Consider the following 6695-nt stretch of genomic DNA (forward strand, 5'->3'; position numbering starts at 1 on the left):
CGGGGGGGAGCTGACGGGGGGCCGAGCCGGGGGGGGGCGCTGAGGGGGAATGGGGGGGGGCGCTGAGGGGGGGGCGGGCCGGAAGGGGGGCGCTGGGGGGGAGGGGGCGCTGGGGGGGAGGGGGCGCTCGGGGGGGAGCTGACGGGGGGGCGGGGCGAGGGGGGCGCGAGGGGGGGAGCTGACGGGGGGCCGAGCCGGGGAGGGGGAGCTGACGGGGGGCGGGCCGGGGGGGGGCGCTGAGGGGGAATGGGGGGAGCGCTGAGGGGGGGCCCGGCTCCCCACACGCCGGCCGGCGCTGTCTGACCCCGCCCGCCGCCCCCGGCCCGGCTGCGGCCCCCGCTCACCGGCGCGGCGCGCGGCCCCGGCGACCCCTCCGGCGGCCCCGCCAGGCCGGGAAACGGCGGCGGCGGCGGCGGCAGGAGGCGCCCCCGGCCGGTCGGGGCTCCAGGCACCACGACCGCCAATCGCGTAGCGGGGCGGGCGGCCCCCAGCCAATCCCAGGGCGCGGATGGACACGGTGCTGCCCAATCCAACGGAGCGGGGGTCTTCGCGCTACCCAATCAGAGGGGAGCCCGGCCAGGGGACCCTCAGGGGGCGGCTGGAAGAGAGCTGGTCCCGCCTCACGCCCCGCGGCGGGACTCGGGGCCAGGGAACAGAGCCCCCCATTACTGCACAGCGCCCCCCACCCCCAGCACGGCCCCCCATTACTGCACAGCGCCCCCCACCCCCAGCACGGCCCCCCATTACGGCACAGCGCCCCCCATTACTGCACAGCGCCCCCCACCCCCAGCACGGCCCCCCCATTACTGCACAGCGCCCCCCACCCCCAGCACGGCCCCCCATTACTGCACAGCGCCCCCCACCCCCAGCACGGCCCCCCATTACGGCACAGCGCCCCCCACCCCCAGCACGGCCCCCCCATTACGGCACAGCGCCCCCCACCCCCAGCACGGCCCCCCCATTACTGCACAGCGCCCCCCACCCCCAGCACGGCCCCCCCATTACTGTACAGCGCCCCCCACCCCCAGCACGGCCCCCCATTACTGCACAGCGCCCCCCACCCCCAGCACAGCCCCCCATTACGGCACAGCGCCCCCCATTACTGCACAGCGCCCCCCACCCCCAGCACGGCCCCCCCATTACTGCACAGCGCCCCCCACCCCCAGCACGGCCCCCCCATTACTGTACAGCGCCCCCCACCCCCAGCACGGCCCCCCATTACTGCACAGCGCCCCCCACCCCAGCACAGCCCCCCATTACTGCACAGCGCCCCCCACCCCCAGCACGGCCCCCCCATTACTGCACAGCGCCCCCCACCCCAGCACAGCCCCCCATTACTGCACAGCGCCCCCCACCCCCAGCACGGCCCCCCATTACTGCACAGCGCCCCCCATTACTGCACAGCGCCCCCCACCCCCAGCACGGCCCCCCCATTACTGCACAGCGCCCCCCACCCCCAGCACAGCGCCCCCATTACTGCACAGCGCCCCCCACCCCCAGCACAGCCCCCCATTACTGCACAGCCCCCCCATTACTGCACAGCGCCCCCCACCCCCAGCACAGCGCCCCCATTACTGCACAGCGCCCCCCACCCCCAGCACGGCCCCCCATTACTGCACAGCGCCCCCATTACTGCACAGCCCCCCCATTACTGTACAGCGCCCCCCACCCCCAGCACGGCCCCCCCATTACTGCACAGCGCCCCCCACCCCCAGCACGGCCCCCCATTACTGCACAGCGCCCCCCATTACTGCACAGCACCCCCCACCCCCAGCACGGCCCCCCCATTACTGCACAGCGCCCCCCACCCCCAGCACGGCCCCCCCATTACTGCACAGCCCCCCATTACTGCACAGCGCCCCCCACCCCCAGCACGGCCCCCCATTACTGCACAGCGCCCCCCACCCCCAGCACGGCCCCCCCACCCCCAGCACAGCCCCCCCCATTACTGTACAGCGCCCCCCACCCCCAGCACAGCCCCCCATTACTGCACAGCGCCCCCCACCTCCAGCACGGCCCCCCCACCCCCAGCACGGCCCCCCCATTACTGCACAGCGCCCCCCACCCCCAGCACAGCCCCCCCATTACTGCTCAGCGCCCCCATTACTGCACAGCGCCCCCCACCCCCAGCACAGCCCCCCATTACTGCACAGCGCCCCCCACCTCCAGCACAGCCCCCCCATTACTGCACAGCGCCCCCATTACTGCACAGCGCCCCCCACCCCCAGCACAGCCCCCCCATTACTGCACAGCGCCCCCCACCCCCAGCACGGCCCCCCATTACTGCACAGCGCCCCCCACCCCCAGCACGGCCCCCCCACCCCCAGCACAGCCCCCCATTACTGTACAGCGCCCCCCACCCCCAGCACATCCCCCCATTACTGCACAGCGCCCCCCACCTCCAGCACGGCCCCCCCACCCCCAGCACGGCCCCCCCATTACTGCACAGCGCCCCCCACCCCAGCACGGTCCCCCCATTACTGCACAGCGCCCCCCACCTCCAGCACAGCCCCCCCACCCCCAGCACAGCCCCCCCATTACTGCACAGCGCCCCCCACCCCCAGCACAGCCCCCCCACCCCCAGCACAGCGCCCCCATTACTGCACAGCGCCCCCCACCCCCAGCACAGCCCCCCATTACTGCACAGCGCCCCCCACCTCCAGCACGGCCCCCCCATTACTGCACAGCGCCCCCCACCTCCAGCATGGCCCCCCCACCCCCAGCACGGCCCCCCCATTACTGCACAGCGCCCCCCACCCCCAGCACGGCCCCCCATTACTGCACAGCGCCCCCATTACTGCACAGCGCCCCCCCACCTCCAGCACGGCCCCCCCATCCCCAGCACAGCCCCCCCATTACTGCACAGCGCCCCCCACCCCCAGCACGGCCCCCCCACCCCAGCACAGCCCCCCCATTACTGCACAGCGCCCCCCACCTCCAGCACGGCCCCCCCATCCCCAGCACAGCCCCCCCATTACTGCACAGCGCCCCCCACCTCCAGCACGGCCCCCCCATCCCCAGCACAGCCCCCCCATTACTGCACAGCGCCCCCCACCCCCAGCACGGCCCCCCCCATTACTGCACAGCGCCCCCCACCCCCACAGCACGGCCCCCCCATTACTGCACAGCCCCCATTACTGCACAGCGCCCCCCACCCCCAGCACGGCCCCCCATTACTGCACAGCGCCCCCATTACTGCACAGCGCCCCCCACCTCCAGCACGGCCCCCCATTACTGCACAGCGCCCCCCACCCCCAGCACGGCCCCCCCATTACTGCACAGCGCCCCCCATTACTGCACCGCACCCCATCACTATACAACGACTCCCCCACACACACACACACACACACTGCACAGCACCCACATACAGCACAACCCCCCTCCACTGTACAATGCCCCCCCCCCACTACACAGCACCCGGCACACACACTTACTACACAGCGCCCACACACAGCACAACCCCCCCCTCCACCACACAGCGCCCACCACACAGACCCACACAGCACAACACTCCCCACTGCACAGCACCCTCCACTGCACGCACGCACACACACACACGACACAGCGCCCCCAGCCCATGCCCTCTACTGCATATCCCCACAGCCGCCCCCACACTGCCTACACCAAACCTCGCAGGGGCCCACCACCCCCGCTGGCAGGAGGAGCCTGTCCAAGCTTTAGGGGTCTATGGCAGCGAGCGAGGGCCAGAGACCCAGCCCCCTCCGCCAGCCCTGCAGCCGACACGCCTGGCTGGTGCTACCCTATCGCAAGACATTTCATCCGTCCGGCCACACACAGGAGGAATCGAACCCCAGGCCATGGCGCTGTCTCCGTCCCAGCCCCCACGGGAGGGACCAATGCTGTCCGGGCAGAACCCGTGCTAGCAAACGCTGACAGCCATTCATTCCCCAGCCCCTCACAGAGACGGGAAGAGCTGGCATACCCCAGTCCCAGCCTGTGCGCAGGTTCAGTCATGACTCTGTTCAGGGAGCCATATGGCACTAGTGCCTCGCTGCAGACAATGCTCCAGGGGCACGGCCCCTGGGCCAGGCCATCAGCGCTGGGAAAAGTGGGAGGCATGCAGATCAGAGCAACAAAAATGCCCAAGCCATGGAGAGACTGGATTAGAAGAACCATCATCCTTCAGGGTGCTGAGAACCTTCAGGGAAGAGGTAGATTCCTCCACTGCCTTTGCCCTCACTAGGAATGGAGTTCCCTCAGCAACTGCAGGATTGAGCATTAACTGTAGAGCGTGGCTTTAAGCAAAAGTTAAGTGGGTGGAGCACAATGGGCTACAACTCCTGGAAAGGTGAGCACACAAAGATCGTGATCTGGCCATTAACTCCACGGGGCTGGACGCTGTTGCTTGCAGAGAGCCCTACCAACAGGGGCAAAAAGTCCATTCCAAAATAGAGCTCCTTGCAGAATTGGGGCTTAAGGAGGGATATGAATGTAAGTAGGCACAAGGGGGAGAGTAACAAGGGGTTAAAGGAAAAAATTGGGGTACCAGGAAAATCTTTATATCAGATGCGGTAGTGTAGGGAACAATCCTGCATCATACGGACTGTATTGGACCTACTAGGATTGTCCCATCTCTAATGCCCATGGTTCACTGGTAACAAAAGAAATCAAAGAAAAGCTCCATGAACCTAAGAATTAGGGCCTATGTCAAACATATGAAGCTTCTCCCTCTATGTCCCTAAATCCACTTAAAATTAATTATTAAGCCTGGACATTTCCTTCAGGTGGCTGCAGAATGGAAACAAGACTAGACTTCTCTGCTCCAACACATCAGATCCATACTAAGAATGAGATATGCTCACTAAGTGAAAACCAGCAGGCCCCACAGATGAAAGAGAGAGCAGTAAACAAAGTATACCCACTTCTCCTGCCATAGATAAGCCCAAAATAATGCACCATGGTTTTTCTTTTAAATGCATTCCGTGAAGGGTTCCAGATTTATACCACTGCTAAGGTCTCTGTTTATCCCAGAATAAGTACAGCTTAAGCAATAGCAGCACTAGCTTCCTACATATCCCCCACCACCTGTCCTACATGGACCCCTGGTGGGGTGACCAGTCTCCAGGTACCATTCATTCAGTCTCTCTCTGAGGAACCTGTCAACAGCATTGTCAACTGTGATGTCATTTTCTGGCTGTGTACCACAGTTCCCAAACATCTCAAAAAACAAAAGCCCCCAAACTGATGCCAGCACCTGCAAATATTATTAGGCTGGTAAACTGCCTAGCAAAACACATGGAAAGAGTAGAGATCTAATCCACCAGCTGAGCTCTGCCTGGCGCTAATCAAATGCATGCATCCCCCATCTTCCTCCTGCATACGACTGCCTGAGATTCACTTGTGATGAAGTCATCATCCAGACATTCCTTATCCCATCCTCAAAACACTCTACTGGGTCTCTGGTCATTGCAGGATCCAGTTCAAACGTGTCCTCTTTGCTTTAAAAATCCTCCACAGAGTTCTCTCTTGTTCTCTTATTCCCCCACTCGAAGCACCTGTGTAGCACTGACCCACTCTCTCTTTTTCAGCACAACTCTCCACGCTGGATTTAAGAGCCTTTTTCTCTGCAGCTCCTGCCATCTCCACACCCCATCAGCTCTTCTTCTATTTTCAGCTATCCAGATTTTAAAACCTCACTGACTTTGCAGCTCTCACTCTCTCAAAAACAAAAGAAATATAAAAAAATGTGGAAACTGTATTATCTAATTCTGCAAAGGATTTGGGGATATAGAGAACCTATCCAAATGGCACTTGTATTATATTTTACTTGTTTTGGGACACGTGGGCATCAGTCAGGTCTGACACACAAAACTGACAATGTGCCCCGCAGTTGTCATGCAGAGGACAGGTCACTCATACAGACCGATCTGGATCAGTTGGTGAGCTGGGTACAAGCAAACAATATGCATTTATAGTGATAAGCCAAATAGATGGAGCTCTTTGCGTCTAACAAAGAGAAGGTTAAGGGGTGACTTGATTACAGCCTACAAGCACTTACATGGGGAATAAATATTGGATAATGGAGTCTTCAATCTAGCAGAGAAAGGTCTAACACGATCCAATGGCAGACTGGAAATAAGGCATACATTTTTGACAGTGAGGGTAATTAACCAAGAGTTGTGGTGGATTCTCCATCACTGACAATTTTTAAATCAAGACTGGATGTTTTCTAAAAGATTTGCTCTAGGAAATTATTTGGGGGCAGGTCTCTGGCTTCTGTTATACAGGGGACAGACTAGATGATCACAGTGGTCCCATCTGGCCTTGGAACCTGTCAATCTATTAATTTTAATATGGCCAAATGTAAAGTTGTACATCTAGGAACAAAGAATGTTGGCCATACTTGCAGGATGGGGGACTCTATCCTAGAAAGCAGTGACTCTGAAAAAAGGTTTGGGAATCATGATGGATAATCAGCTGAACATGAGCTTCCACTGTGAAGCTGCGAACAAATGGGCTAATGCGATCCTGGGATGTATAAACAGGGGAATCTCAAGCAGGAGTAGGTAATATTTGGTGCTGGTCTGACTGCTACTGGAATACTGTGTCCAGTTCTGGTGTCAACATTTTAAGAATGATGTCGATAATGGGCTCTTCAGTTTATCAGAGACAGGTATAACAAGAGCCAATGGCTGGAAATTGAAGACTAGAAATAAGGCACATTTTTTAAAACA

General features: G+C 61.3%; 1 protein-coding gene across 2 annotated transcripts in view; it reads right to left on the minus strand.

Moving 5' to 3' along the window:
* Positions 1 to 453, minus strand: part of ST3GAL3 (ST3 beta-galactoside alpha-2,3-sialyltransferase 3) — a 369376-nt gene extending 368923 nt beyond the window's left edge. For both annotated transcript variants that reach the window (XM_084637380.1, XM_084637379.1), the window contains exon 1: positions 345 to 453. The gene's annotated coding sequence lies outside the window, so the exon portion shown is untranslated. The remainder of the gene's footprint in view (positions 1 to 344) is intronic.
* Between the last annotated feature and the right edge of the window lie 6242 nt (positions 454 to 6695).

This window comes from Lepidochelys olivacea (genome assembly GCF_965140295.1).
Source record: "Lepidochelys olivacea isolate rLepOli2 genome assembly, chromosome: 8".
NCBI lineage: Eukaryota > Metazoa > Chordata > Testudines > Cheloniidae > Lepidochelys > Lepidochelys olivacea.